The 15,914-nt window shown below is 44.9% G+C and overlaps 2 non-coding genes across 2 annotated transcripts; one reads left to right on the top strand and one right to left on the bottom strand.

The window, feature by feature from the left end:
- Positions 1-8,631: 8,631 nt before the first annotated feature.
- LOC114910777 (U6 spliceosomal RNA) lies at positions 8,632-8,738 on the bottom strand. The gene has a single exon (XR_003797782.1). It is a non-coding gene; the product is annotated as a U6 spliceosomal RNA (small nuclear RNA).
- Positions 8,739-10,884: 2,146 nt separating this feature from the next.
- LOC114910776 (U6 spliceosomal RNA) lies at positions 10,885-10,991 on the top strand. Its single transcript, XR_003797781.1, has one exon. It is a non-coding gene; the product is annotated as a U6 spliceosomal RNA (small nuclear RNA).
- The last annotated feature ends 4,923 nt before the right edge of the window (positions 10,992-15,914 follow it).

Here is a 15,914-nt window from a genome sequence, read left to right as displayed (position 1 = left end):
CGTGAGTACGGCACGCAACTTCCGCACAGTTCAACTTATTCCTGTTTGGACCCGACTTGTTAAGCCTCTGCGGGTTTGGCAGCAGCTTCATTTTAATTGTGTCCTTTGTGTTGGACAGGCTCTGTTAAACAGAGTGTGTCTGTACTGTACACTAGTATACTGTACTTTGCTGTACTGTAGTGTATCATGCTGTATATACATGTCTAGTGAGTTATTACCGCTTGTACTACTTGACAAAATGATGTAACTCACATCATTTTGCAAGGTGTCCCTCAGGCTATTTTGAGGCGGCTGCATGAGTGGCAAGCCAAAGCCTTTCTGTTCGGTGCCAGAGTTAAAGAGGTAGAGGAGAACGAGAAGGGTACCTCCTACTTTTTTAACAAGGTGAAGGACTTGAAATGCAAGAGAGATTTTACCTTTTTGTGGAACAAGCAGGGTGAGTCCTTCACAGACACTGCCCAGATGTTGGAGGTTGCATCCTGTTTTTTAAAGTCAAGGAAACGGATTCTGTAACAGAAAGGAGCTGTTCAGAGAATTTGACATTGCAGGTTCCCAAGGATGCCCTTGGCGGCTTTGACAGCCCTGTTGGAAATGCTTGGTAAGATGAATCGGTGCAAGGTTCCCGGCCTTGACAGTTTACCGGTGGAATTTTATTCCATGTTTCAGGATGTCTTGGGGCCGCCATTTTTGTGTGATGTCGAGGAAGTGCTGGGCAGGGGCATGCTTATTAAAAATATGAGGACAGGGGTGCTCTCCTTGTTGTACAAGAAAGGCAATAAAGCTGATCTTGCCGACTGGAGACCCCTCATGATGCTTTGTGTCGATGCAAAGATCACCGCAAAGGTCCTGACTGAGTGCCTGAAGAAGGTAATAGCTGGTCTGGTCCATCATGACCAGATGTACGGAGTGCCTGGGCATTCTGTGCTCTGGAATGTGCACCTGGTCTGAGATGCCATAGCCTGAGTGGAGCACTGAAAGTTCCCCTTCGCGCTGGTGAGTTTGGACCAGGATAAAGCATTTGACCGAGTGGATCACTGCTTCCTGTTTAACACCCTGAGCAGATTGAGCTTTGGCCCCAACTTCCTGAGGTGGGTGTGTGTGCCTTACACTGAAGTAAGTAGCCGGGCTCCCTTAGGGGATGGGTGCCCCAGCTTAGCGAAGTGAGGCAGGGCTGTCCACTCTCCCCGATCCTCTATGCTATTTACATTGAGGCATTGGCGGCCACTGTTCACGCCCACCTGGTGATCAGTGGTCTGCTCCTGCCAGGTGGGTGGCGGCAAGACAGTGAGGCGCTAACGCTGACCCAGTATGCAGACGACACTACGTTGTTCCTGTGCTCAGACCGGTCGCTCAGCCTGGTTCGGGCGTTCAGGTGTGCCTCTGGCTTGGCGCTGAACTTCGGCAAGTCTCTTATCAACTTCTTTGGCACCTGGATAAACAGAGACGACTGCATTGGTGGTTTTTCCCAATGCGATGGTCCTCTCAAAGTGCTGAGGGTCAACTTCCTTTTGGAAGGTGCTGCCAGGGTCAGTTGGGAAGAATGCTTGACCGAAGTCAGACAGGAAATGGGTTTGTGGAAGACCAGATCCCCCTCCTTGATAGGGAAAACGTTGGCGCTGAAGGTGGACATCCCCCCTACATTGCTCTATCTTGTGAAGGTGTAGCCCTTGCCCTGCATGTTGCGGAGAGGCCTTACGAAACATGTTTTCGATCTCACCTAGAGTGGCAGGTACAAGTACATGAGGTGGGTAGTCATGTACCTTCCAAAGCAGGAGGGAGGGAGGGAGGGAGGGATGTGCCCGACTTTCCTTTTAAACTTGATCGACTATTCCTATCTCAGTTATGTAGCTCACTGGAAACCCAGATCGAGCATCCCCACCAGTAAACTGTGGGTCTTTGGTTGGACCTTGTGCCAGTTGGTGTGCCAGTTGATGTGCCAGTTGGTGAAGTCCTGGTCCATCACCGGGCCGAATGCCAAGATACGTCCCGCTCATTACAGCCATGCTGTAAAGTGGAATAAGATCACTACGGCCGGGGTCGAGGCAGAGACCCTCCTTAAGTACAGGGCCTTGTATAAGGCAATAGTCGAGAGGAGAGGAACTCAGGTTCTTCCACAGCTTGAGGAGGGCATGTGGGCCAGGATTCAACCAAAGGAGTTTGACCACAGAGGGGGGTGCGGTGGTGCAGTGGCGCAGTGGGTTTGACCGGGTCCTGCTTCCCGGTGGGTCTGGGGTTTGAGTCCCGCTTGGGGTGCCTTGCAGCGAACTGGCGTCCTGTTCTGGGTGTGTCCCCTCCCCCTCCGGCCTTACGCCCTGAGTTGCCGGGTAGGCTCTGGTTCCCTGCGACCCCGTATGGGACAAGCGGTTCAGAAAGTGTGTGTGTGTGTGTGTGTGTGTGTGTGTGTGTGTGTGAGTTTGACCACAATCAGCAAGATCTGAACTGGTTTTGTTTACAAAGCAAGTTGCTGGTCAAAGTGATCCTGTACAGGCACAAACTGACTAGCCACCCACCGTGCCTGCAACTCTAGTGCAGTGAGGACAAAACTCTCGTGCATGCCTTTTGGGACTGCGGACAGGTGCGGGAGGTCTGGCATTTGGTGACTTGCCTGTGCAGGAACATCAGTCTGTAGATGATTTTGATGTATGACAAAGTCTTGAAGGGATGGAACTCTGGCGCTCAGAAGGCAGCAGCTGCCCGGACGTGGCTGTTGATCAGCGTAGCCAAACAAATGCTTTAGAACACAAGAACCCAACTGGTCCAGACAGACATAGACTCAGGCGTCCAGGGTGTGTATCATAAAATCCGGGCCAACCTAACGTTTAGGATCGAGAAAGATGTCAGGCGAAGGAGTTACTTAGAAGCCAAAGAGAGGTGGCAGGCTCTCTTTTGGCTGTAACCCCACAGCTTTGTGGCAGATCCATCCATCCATCCTTGGGTAAGTAACATACATCCTTTCGCACTTACAAAATCCCACAACCCCTATATATTTGCTGAATGTAAGTGTTGTGTGTTTTATGGTAGGTATAGAGCTTTTTATATCTTTTTCAACACACTTTACTTAATTGCACGATTTTTATGATTTATAATACTTATTGCACTTTCAAGTACACACACACACTTTCTGAACTGCTTGTCCCATATGGGGTTGTGGAGAACCAGAGCCTAACCCAGCAACACAGGGCATAAGGCTGGAGGGGACGCACCCAGGACGGGACGCCAGTCCGTCGCAAGGAACTTCAAGTGGGACTTGAACCCCAGATCCACTGGAGAGCAGGACCTGGTCCAACCCACTGCACCACCACACCCCCCAGTCACATTATCTTGGAGTATTAAATACTAATCAAGTAAACTTTATGATTACAGCAAAAAAGGTATTTATTTTCTCTGGATTTGTACTTCAGTGTTACAGGCTGAGTGGAGGACAGGCGGTCATGGACATCGGCTAAAGTCACTGAGGACCGCTGCAGGGTCTGGGACAGATTGCGGAACTGAATCAGCACATCATGAAGAAAGCAGGAAAATTTAATGACTGCTCCATCCTTCATGATATTGAGGAATCCTTGTGCCTTTGCCTTCTGCAATGCATTGCCATGTGCTTCAGATGACTCTCAGACATTATCAAGTACATGTAATTAGTGTACTATCAAAACTGAAATAGAAAAAAAAACCAAATTAATAAACAAACACAAAAATATGTAACATTACACACACACACACTATCTGAACCGCTTGTCCTATATAGGGTTGCAGGGAGCAAGAGCCTAACCCAGCAACACAGGACATAAGGCTGGAAGGGGAGGGGACATACCCAGAATGGAACGCCAGTCCGTCGCAAGGCCCCCCAAGCGGGACTTGAACCCCACACCCACTGGAAAGGAGGACCCAGTCCAACCCACTGCACCACAACACCCACCTACCTAGCATTACTCTAGTATGAATTGCCTTCCATAACTATTTGCCTAACTCCTCCATACCTGTTTTAAGTTGTGTACAAGTCCCCTGTACCCTCTCAGAAAGTGATCAAGAGCTCTCGGGAAATGTGCTACCCACCAAGTTCCCCCTATTCTTGTTGGATCAGAGGCTTCAAGCCAATCTCCTCAAAGCTCTTTTTCAGGGTTTACCTGTTCAGGCAGCTTTTGTGATATAATGTGTAGAGGCCACTTAGGAGGTTGTCAGCTTTCCTGGCAAAGTTATTCTTAGAAACTGCACCAGAGTAGGACAACTCGAGGTGGTGAGACATGCAGTGTATCCCTAAAATGTAAGACCTCTCCCCTTGCAGCTTGCTGATGACACCTCCCTTCACTCCTGTCATAACTGATACGCCACCTGTGCCACAAGCGACTAACTTCTCCTTCCACTGCTCTGTAGTATCTTCCTCGCTGCTCTCTGACACGGTCTTCATTGTCAAACGTGTGGCTTCGGCTATGCGACTGGCATCTGCTTTCACCACTGACCCAGCGAAACACACCTCCACTTTGCCTGCTTTTGCACATCTCACATAGCCCAGCTCCTCCTCCACCATCGCGCTGTCTGTACAACCACCACTAATGCTGGCAATAGATGCTTTGAGTTTCTTTCTTTCAGCCTGCGTTATGTAATGCATAAATTCCTTGGCTCTATTAGTGTCATACCCACAACCACATGCCCTGCTCCTGCACCGGCAACTGATTACAGAAGCATGGGATAGAAGAATGGTTCAGACACTCCTGAATGCGGAAACTCCACGAGAGCAACTGCAACACCTTGCCTGAGTTCTTTACCCGTCCGTTATCCTCCTGCTCGGCTCCTGGACCCTTTGCTCTTGTTTTCCTGGTTCTGACTCCTGACTGCCCCTCGGAACGACGTTTGCTGATCAATCAACCTGTGCCTGTCCCTGACGATTCTCCTGCCTGCCCCCTGGTCGTTCCTGCTACCGCATCTGAATCCGTCGGCTGGATTCCCGACTTCCGCCATGACAGTTGGTATTTCTGTATGTTTGTCCAATATTCAAGCCTTTTTGTGCATCCACACTGTCGACAAAAATAACAGTTTCATCTTGCTTAATGAAATAGGTAGCCTTTTTCAACAATGTTTATAGATATTAACAAATATGTATATACACACACACACATATATATTGCTAGTCAGGTCTTAATGTCAATTTGGCTGCTCATCTGTCCACATTGTGAGGTTGCCTAGCTCATGATAGTATTACATGTAAACTTAGTAACCTTGCTTATCTTAAAATTTGTAAAATTAATGTAGTTACCAGCAATAAAGAACAGTAATGTTAGTTTTGATTAATAATTCCTTGCACATCCACAAGTAATGACTGAAGGTTCTGTCACGCGTGGTAGGAAGAATAGACTCAATTCGGCAACACATTCAGATTGCAGAAAAGTTAGTTTATTCATGTGCACATGGGTGAGCCTCCTAGAGAGAGGTGCACCCCAGCAGTTAAGCAATCAGGTATTTATACACATTCTAGAGCAGTTCTTTGCAAGCATGTGTGAGATACATTTTGTTTCATCATTCCAAACAGGTCAAGGTGCCCCTCAATCTCCCATCCTTTCATGAAACACTCCCAACTGTCACCAATGTTATCCCTTTTACTGTGCACAGTCCCACGGGAACTACGTAAATCTGTGTTCCCCCAGTATCTTACAGGAAGAGGCTGACACAGAAAGGGACAAACTGGCACCAAACTACTGCCTGGAATGTGGCACTTTCTTACACAAGCTGTATCAACAGTTATTCATTCTTAAACAAAGACACACAGACACACATTTTTGGAACCGCTTGTCCCATACGGGTTGCGGGGAACCAGAGCCTAACCCAGCAACACAGGGCGTAAGGCCGGAGGGGGAGGGGACACACCCAGGATGGGACACCAGTCCATCACAAGGCACCCCAAGCGGGACTCAAACCCCAGACCCACTGGGGAGCAGGACCTGGTCCAACCCACTGCACCACCACGCCCCCTCGTTCTTAAACATTCTAATACGAAAGCATATAGGTGTAGCAATGCTTTAAAATCAAATTTTCATTCCACACATGCTTCCTGATTGCGTGCACATTTCGGAAAAGCAGCATCATCTTTTGAATCCGTGGTGCCTTCATCATGACAAGTGCTTTCACAGCAATGCTGTCTAAGTTCTGACAGCAAACCATTCTTTGCCCTCTTACAAGTGTGAATATGCATGTGGCCATTGGACATTTTGTGATCCTTCATTGTCTCCAGTTTGAAACTGGTAGTTCCCACAACAAAAGACATTTTCTGTACCTTGTCGTTACCGTGAGTACAACAGACAATTATTATTATTATTATTATTATTATTATATTTTTTTATAGAGCGCTCTTCTCACGCAGTGACACAGAGCACTTTAACACAGACATAAGGCAAGAAAAACAGATACAAACAAAGAAGACGGTCAACTAATGGCTACCATAATGAAGAACTTATTATAGAGCTATAAGTATACCTACTGGCCATCGGGGAAAGGAACAAAAACTCCCAACTGAGAGCTGAGGGAGAAAAAAACCTCTGGGGGTCCACGGGCCAGTGGTAGCCCACCCCTCCTGGGCATTCTAGAAAGTAACAATTTGTAAGCCAGTGTTTAACAAGTAATTATAATGTTGGTGAATGGCATCTTGGATCCCCGACTCGGCATGGAACGTCTCGATCGTCACGGCAGATGGACATCATCCTCTGTCAGCATGGGATTCGTCTGTCACCACTGGCCGGCCTCCTCAGGTCTTATGTAGCGAGGTAGTGCTCAACGAGAAGATAGGAGAGAGTTAGTAATTTGTTACTTAAGTAACTTTAAAATGCATTTTTGTGAAGGTGATAAAATAAATAACCAAGGCAGGTTGAATTACATTACGAGGTGGAATGCCTGAGTGAACATATAAGTCTTAAGTCGGGATTTGAAAACAGAAACAGACGGGGCATTTCTGACAGTAACTGGTAGACTATTCCACAGTTTAGGTACTCTATAACTAAAGGTGCGACCTCCTACTGAGGTCTTACTGATTACAGGTACTTTAAGGTAACCTGCATCTAATGAATGGAGATATCGTCCTGGGATATAAAGATTAATGATCTCACGAAGGTAAGCCAGAGCAATGCCATGTATTGTCTTATAGGTCAAAAGCAGGATTTTATAATCAACTCTATAAGAGACCGGGAGCCAATGCAAAGATTTAAGTAGCGGTGTTATATGGTCGTACTTCCTAGTTCTAGTAGCAATTCTCGCAGCAGCATTTTGTACCAACTGTAGCCGGGTACAGTCTGGTACGGACAACCCGACAATAAAGCATTACAGTAATCCAGCACTTCTATAACTGTCTAGTTTGGCTCAGCTACAAAATCAGACCTCAGAAGATTACAGCGGATATCCGGACAGCTGGAGGAATCATCAGTACAGAAGCCCCCCCACTTTCCAAGAACTGTACTCATCCAGAGTGAGAAAAAGGGCTGGCAATATCATCCTAGACCCTTCACACCCAGGCCACTTCCCCTTTGAACTTTTGCCGTCTGGCCGACGCTACAGGGCACTAAGCACCAGGACAGCCAGGCACAAGAAAAGTTTCTTTTCTCAGGCCATCTACCTCATAAACAGCTAAATGCCCCCTAGGAAGAAAACTGGTGCAATACAGAATGCTATTTATACTTATATTTATTTATAACATCATATCTTTTATTTACATTCCCTTGCATTGTATATAGGGGGGCACGGTGGTGCGGTGGTGCAGTGGGTTGGACCGCAGTCTTGCTCTCGGGTGGGTCTGGGGTTCGAGTCCCGCTTGGGGTGCCTTGCGGCGGACTGGCGTCCCGTCCTGGGTGTGTCCCCTCCCCCTCCAGCCTTATGCCCTGTGTTGCCGGGTTAGGCTCCGTGACCCCGTATGGGATGAGCGGTTCTGAAAGTGTGTGTGTGCGCATTGTATATAACATACCTGTACATACATAAAATGTCTATTTTTGTATATTGTGTACTCTATATTTTTCTATATTTTTCTCTTTATTCACTTCTGAAATCTGAGTCTTGTCACTGTCATTCAGTCTGTGCTGTGGAAGTTTCTGTGTCGCTAAGACAAATTCCTTGTATGTCAACACACTTGGCAATAATAAAACTCATTCTGATTCTGATCTGTAGTCTTGTCCGTACATGTAAAAAGAAGGAAAAAGAACACATCGTTTCCGAAACAGACCCTTTATGAGCTCATTGAGTGTTTAATAATCACAAAGTGTTAATTTGTATCATTCCGGATTCATCATGGGTTCATTTATACTTATAGTTATTACAGCGGCACTGATGGACTTAAAGCTCCGTGTTCGTGTCCTCAGTCCGCCGACAGCACAGCAAATTTTAAACATGTTATGCGGGGTTTTATTGGTATTTGGTGTTTTGGATGGGCTGGGAATAATTTTTTTTTCCATGTGAAATGGGGAAATACAAATACGCTGTCAAACTTGTTCGAGGATTGGATTTGCACAACATTTTGATTTTCCGGGACAGCCGTAGTTTACTTCTCATAAACGTTTTATTTGTTTACCAAAAAGAAGTTTACTTACATTTGAGGATTAGTTGCAGTGAAGACTGTAAGCAGGAAAAGAGAGTATCGATGGACAAAGGGCTTTGTGTGTGGGACAAAATATGGAACGCTTCACGAATTTGCGTGTCATCCTTGCGCAGGGGCCATGCTAATCTTCTCTGTATCGTTCCAATTTTAGTATATGTGCTGCCGAAGCGAGCACAATAAATAACTGATGACGTGAGCTATATAAAGGCCCGAGCTGTGCTAATGTTCCGCACACTGGTGACCTGTTTCGAGTGCAAATCTGACAAAATATTCCTGGAAATGAACTCTGTGCCATTTCTCCACCGTGTCGTAGGTTTTAGTCTAACAGTGAGGATTAATTATCTGTGCTCTCTTTTTGTTTAACTGAGATTAAACGTCGTTTTTTCGCTTGTTGCGCCAAGCGCAGTTGCTTGCTGGGTCTTATTTAAATTAAGATAAAAACACGCGCTTTCATTGGAAGAGTAGTGACGTCACAATGAGAGCGCTTTCGGTAGGGAGACTGTTGCATGTTTGGAAGTGTAGTTAGTTTCACAGCAGTGGATTTCGGCGGATGTGTTTCTTTTCTCTTTTTTAACATTTATTTGTTTCTTGCTTCCTTGTGCCTTCTCGGCTTTTTGGTTAAGGTGGAGGTTTAGTTTTTGTGTAACGGGAAGCCCTCCTTTCAGAGAGAGAGAGAGAGGGAGAGAAAGAGCTGTAGTACTAGTAGATGTCAAAACATCAGAATCAGAATCAGAATCAGAACGAGCTTTATTGCCAAGTATCATACCGTACGTTCACAAGGAATTTGTCTTGGTGACAGAAACTTCCACAGCACAGACAAAATGACAGTGACAAGATAGATGACAAGATAGAGTATGTGAATAAGGGAGAAAAAGCATATAAAAATATAAAGTACCAATATTGTATACAAAAATAGTCACTAGTAGTTACAAATGCAAGGGAGTGTGAGTAAGAGATATGATGTGATAAATAGTTATAAATATAAATATAAATAGCATCGTGTATTGCACTGGTTTACTCTCCAGCTGAGGAAGTTCAACCTGCCACAGGAGCTACTGATGCAATTCTGCTCTGTAGTCATTGAGTCTGTCCTCTGCACCTCTATAACTGTCTGGTTCGGCTCAGCTACGAAGTCAGACATCAGAAGACTGCAGCAGATAGTTCGGACTGCTGGAAGAATCATCGGCACATCCCCCCCAGCTCTCCAAGAACTGTACTCGTCCAGAGTCAGTAAAAGGGCTAGCAAAATCATTCTAGACCCCTCACATACAGGCCACTTCCTCTTCGAACCTTTGCCATCTGACCGGTGCTACAGAGCACTGAGCACCAGGACAGCCAGGCACAAGAAAAGTTTCTTTCCTCAGGCCATCTATCTCATGAACAGCTAAATCCCCCCTAGAGAGTAAACCAGTGCAATACACGATGCTATTTATATTTATAACTATTTATCACATGATATCTCTTACTCACACTCCCTTGCATTTGTATCTAGTGACTATTTTTGTATATTGGGTACTTTATATTTTTATATATTTTTTATCCTTCATTCACATATTCTATCTTCTCATCTGTGTCTTGTCACTGTCATTCTGTCTGTGCTGTGGAAGTTTCCGTCACCAAGACAAATTCCTTGTATGTGTGAACATACTTGGCAATGAAGCTCGTTCTGATTCTGATTCATTACTCATTTTCTGCCTTAAATTAATCTGTGTTGAAACGTGGCTTCATTGGGAAACACAGGGCAATGACATTCAGACGACCACCCATTCAGACTGGATCGCAACAACACAGTGGTGCAGTTAGACGTGTGGAGGAGCCATGTGCATGTTTAGAAGCAACAGGTGGTGCAGGGATGTGAAAAAGTAATTTCTTTCCTATGCGGGAAGCAACAGGTGGTGCAGGGATGTGAAAAAGTAATTTCTTTCCTATGCAGCTGAATGGCTTCCCTGCTGTCGACGCACATCCCCCGTCGAAACCTTCGCTTACGACCACAGAGTGCCCAACCAAACAGATCTGGGGTTGTGATGTCATTCCTCCTCCAATGAGAGCGTTGTGTCAGAAGCTTAATTTGAATAAGGCCCAGCAAGCAACTGCGCTTGGCACAACAAGCGAATAAACGACGTTTAATCTCAGTTAAACAAAAAGAGAGCACAGATAATTAATCCTCACTGTTAGACTAAAACCTACGACACGGTGGAGAAATGGCACAGAGTTCATTTCCAGGAATATTTTGTCAGATTTGCACTCGAAACAGGTCACCAGTGTGCGGAACATTAGCACAGCTCGGGCCTTTATATAGCTCACGTCATCAATTATTCATTGTGCTCGCTTCGGCAGCACATATACTAAAATTGGAACGATACAGAGAAGATTAGCATGGCCCCTGCGCAAGGATGACACGCAAATTCGTGAAGCGTTCCATATTTTGTCCCACACACAAAGCCCTTTGTCCATCGCTACTCTATTTCTTATGCGCTGCCTCGTGCCCTTGAAAACTCCATTTCCTTCACTTACGCTCTTCACTGCAACTAATCCTCAAATGTAAGTAAACTTCTTTTTGGTGAACAAATAAAACGTTTATGAGAAGTAAACTACGGCTGTCCCGCAATATTCCACTAATTCCGGAAAACGTTGTGTAAATCCAATCTTCGGACACTGAGAGCCCATTTCCCTTTTTTTTTTTTCGGAGAAATAAAAATGTCTTTCACAGCCCATCCAAAACACTAAATACCAGTAAAATCCCACATAACATGCTTAAAATTTGCTGTGTTGTTGGCAGACTAAGGACACGAACATGGAGCTTTAGAAGTCCATTAGTGTCCCTGTAATAACTATACATGAACCCATGAATCTGGAATGATACAATTTACAAATGAACACTTTGTGATTATTAAACACTCAAAGGGTCTGTTTCGGAAACAAAGTGTTTTCCTTCTTTTTACATCTACGGACAAGACTATATATGTACGTATGCAATGTCTGTATGTTGATGCCGCGAAGAAAAGAAGTTTATGAAAAGTCCATGTAAAAGACAAGTTTCAACCATTGGCTCAGTACTGTGCAGAAGTGATATGGCTCCTTCTACTAGACATTCTCTGTCACAGTACCGCCCCGGAAGTGATCCGAATACAGGGCAGAATGCAGTGGCACTTCTGGTGTGTAACAGGGTGGTGGTGGTATTGCAGATCGCTGACAATAAAACAATAAAATGATTGTACACAGCCTGTTTCCTCTTCAAGACCACGAGGTCAAATGTTCTCCTGTGATTTCACCAAGTTCACCACAAAGTTTCCTACAGTTATGTCATCCGCTAGTCATTTGTTTGCACTAAGGAATCAAACGCAGTCAAATGTTCTCAATCTTGAGAATCATTTAATGTTTATTACTGAGTATTTCACTCACTTTTTACGCCAAAGGGACTCTCAGTGATGACACTGTGTAATAATTTTTTTTTTTTTTTGTTTCTGAGTAGTAAGGGTTATTTCCTCATTGCTTATGCCTAAAAAGTATAGGAAATGTTTATATCATTTCTGTTAAACTTTGCTTTTGTGACCAGGACATTAATATTCCAGGGGTGTGGTGGCATGGCAGGTTTGGCCAGTGCCTGCTGTCTGGTGGGTCTAGTTCCAGCTGTGCTTGGGGTGCCCTGCGGTAGAGTTGCATCCCATGCTGGGACAACCAGTTGAACACAGGAATACACACAGTCTGAAACCACTGGTCTCAAGTGGGGTCGCGGCGAACCAGAGCTTAACTCGGCAACACAGGGCGCAAGGCTGGAGGGGGAGTGGACACACCCAGGACGGGACACCAGTTTGTCGCAAGGCACCCCAAGTGGTACTCCAACCCCAGATCTGCCAGAGAGCAGGACTCGGCCAAACCTGCTGCACTACCGCGCCCCCGAAAATGGAATAGACATTGATATTTTGAAATATACCTGTTTTCCAGAACATTCCAGATAGATTCGGTGCTGAGTAGCTAACATAGACCTTTTGAGAACCTTTAAGAACTTCTTGAATTTTATAGAACTTTTCAGTAATATAAATTATACATGCAGTATAAATACAGGAACCTTAAGCCCACTGGTTCAGTTTAGTTCTAGCTGCCTCGGATGCATACTGTACGTGCCTTTTTCTGAGATGGCATCAAGAGGTTGCAAGCATCTGGCAGACACATTTTGATGTGTCTGCAGCCACTTTATGAAAACAAGAACAAAGAAGTTGTTGTATTTTTATTGTTTGAGTTGGTGTTGTTGATGTTGTGTGGAAAGGTGTTGTTTGTATTTGGTTGTCAACTTGTAATTGCTGATGAATGATTGGCATTGAGTTTAATTGTATAATTTGAAATGCGATTTATAGAACTGCCACTAGATGTTCATACGTTAATTACGTTCCTTGGTCTTTTGTGTAAATGAAAAAAGAAGTAGAGAAGAAGAGTTTGGCTCAGAGTGTACTGCTTCAGAGTGTACAAGTGGAGTGACGGATGTTTGTTGGTATTTTAATTAAATGTAACGTTTTATTAGAAACCCAGGAGTCAGTCTCGTCATCTGCGAACTTGAGAAGCTGCAACGTGGTTCGTGACAACAACAGAAGTTCCCTGTTGCTGCATCTGCTAAGATGTGTGAGACCTACAATATATATTTTGGCATACCTGTCAGTGATCAAGACAAACTTTGGGCACCTCATTTCACCTGTAAGCACTGCAAAAAAAAAAAAAGTCTCTGGAAGGTAAGATGGACAATTTTTGCTTGCTTGGATGGTGGAATTTCATGTTATTCAAAAAATTTTTTTTTTAAATTTTAATTTTTTTTAGATTTTCAGTTTCTTAAAAAATATATGAAATATGTTGGGAGAATCTCTTACACATTAGTCATGGGTGAAAACAAAAAAATTTTTCATAATCACAATTTTATTTTGTTCTGTTGCAGGATGGTACAGAGGGTAAAAGAGAGCCGTGAAGTTTGCTATCCCAAGAATTTGGCGGGAACCTACTGATCACTCAAGCAATTGCTACTTCTGCATGGTGGACCCTTCTGAACATCGAGCTGGCAAGAATGCACCTGCTATCACATATCTGGACCTTCCATCATCCATCGCCCCAGTGCCACACCGCCCTGAGCTCCCTGTACCCACTCCTCCAGAGAGAGAGCAGCCATCTTCAGGATCAGAAGAGAGCAACAAGTCAGAGGGGAGGAAAATGTTGCAGATCCAGATTACAATTTCAGAGGTGCAGCTGAGGAGAAAAACCCATACTACCCCAGCCAAAAAGACCTCAACTTGATCAGATCTTGGTCTCACAAAGTTCAATGTTGAGCTTTTGACATCTAGGCTCAAGCAGTGGAACTTGCTAGATGAAAGCGTACAAGTCGCAGATCAGAGAAAACGTCCGTCTCCCGTCTCCCATCATGTAACAGTGATCAGTGCTATCAGTGATTGTAGCACGCCGGGGCAGTCCGAAGGGGGGGGCAGAGCTAGGACAGCTGAAAGTAATCGACACCTCTGTTTCTGTCCCGGCCTCCAAAACTGAAGGGGGAGAGCCTGAGGAATTCCTGGGCACGACGACATCAGGCAGTGACAGACACCGAGAGCGATAGCGATCCCGTTCTCCGCATCCCTTACCAACCGCTCCTTATCTGCACCTGTTCTCTGCAACCCCCCCCGCCCCGTTCCCTCCCCTCACTAGCTCCTGTATGACCCACACAAAGAAATAAACCCCCTCACCTGCCACTCACCAGACCGTGTCGGCCCCTTCTCTTGCTACAGTGATTTACAGTATAATCATACATCTCAAAAACATACATTACACACTCACATACAATTATTAACCCTTTTTTTTTTTTTTAAATTTCCCTCTCCTCTCTTTCACGGCGCGTAGAACTCCGTAGCAAATGGGAAAAAGACGAGGAAAAATGTCCCACGGTCTGCCCAACTGGAGTTTTAGGTTGCCACACCGTGCTGCGTGCACGAGTGAATAAAATATCGTAAATCCGCTAGCCAACGTGCGCGAGGCAAGGAAATAAAAAGTCGAATTCCAAAAATAGTTCGCCTGCTTCCGTCGTCATCCACCAAAGACATACTCCAAATATACTCACTGTCCAGTGTCCAAACCTTTCCTTCTGAGGGTGTTCATTCACAGTTCGGGCGCCATTTGTAACGATCTGGCTAATGAGTTAGCCCAGATCCTCATGTGTGGTGTATAAACCCAGACGGACACGGAAAAATGGAAGCTCTTCGTTTAATATAATCTTCTTGTAGGCAACTATGGGTGACTTATACTTCACACAGCTGTCTTCACGATGAAATAAACAACATTAAAGTAAACTCCAAAACGTGCGAGGCACAAAATGTGTACACGGCCAAGTATATCAGCCTGCACGCGCGCGGGAGAGAGGACCGGGGGGGGGGCAACCCCTTAGTCTCCACCATAATACGTCATCATTACAGCTTCCTGCTACTGTCATCAAACCTCTACAGCTGATACAGAACCCTACTGCTGCCTGAATTGTGTTTGACTTGCTGAAACGTTCCCATATATCCCCTCTACTCATTTCTCTGCACTGGCTTCCTATAGCTGCCTGGATCAAATTTAAGACCCTGGTTATTGTCTACAATGCATCAATAGAACTGCTCCCAGCTATCTACAAGACTTGATCATCTGCTCCACCCCAACCAGACTCCTACGCTCTTCCACATCTGCCAGCCTGGTGGTCCCACGCACGAAAGGTAAAGCACAAAGCTTCTTAGTTCTGCCTCCGTTGTGGTGGAATGACCTTCCCCTCTCACTCAGAACTGCAGAAACTCTACCCTTTTCCAGACCCACTTCGCCCATGATCTCTTAAGTTCATGTAAGGTGTAAATGTTCATGTATCATAACTTTAAGATCACACCCAGATAAGCCTTTATGCAGCTACTCCTGTGATGTACGTAAATATTTGTGTAACTCAAAAAAAAAAAAAAAAAAAATTAGTAGAAAGGTGATCAGGAATCGTCGATATTGAGTTTTATGCAGCTACTCGTGTGATGAACATTGGTTCATATAGTGAAAAGAGACACACTAACTGTACTTAAGAATCACATGTCTGCAGCTATGTCTATCTTTCTCCTAATGTAATGTACACATTGTATTTTTTATGAGATGTATGTCACTTTGGAGAAAAGTATCTGTCACATTAATAAATGTAAATGTAGTTGTGTGTGTGTGTGTGTGTGTGTGTGTGTGTGTGTGTGTGTACATACATAATATACACACACACAGTATGGCTGTAGTATTAAAACAGTTCTAGTTGGGTTCAGTATCAGCAAATGTCTCATAGAGCGAGCCCACGGTGTCTCTGGTCCAAGAGGCCACTGAGCTG

Source organism: Scleropages formosus, chromosome 6, assembly GCF_900964775.1.
Source record: "Scleropages formosus chromosome 6, fSclFor1.1, whole genome shotgun sequence".
Lineage (NCBI taxonomy): Eukaryota > Metazoa > Chordata > Actinopteri > Osteoglossiformes > Osteoglossidae > Scleropages > Scleropages formosus.
The sequence above is the reverse complement of the archived record's forward strand: the minus strand, read 5'-3'. Positions and strand labels throughout refer to the sequence as shown.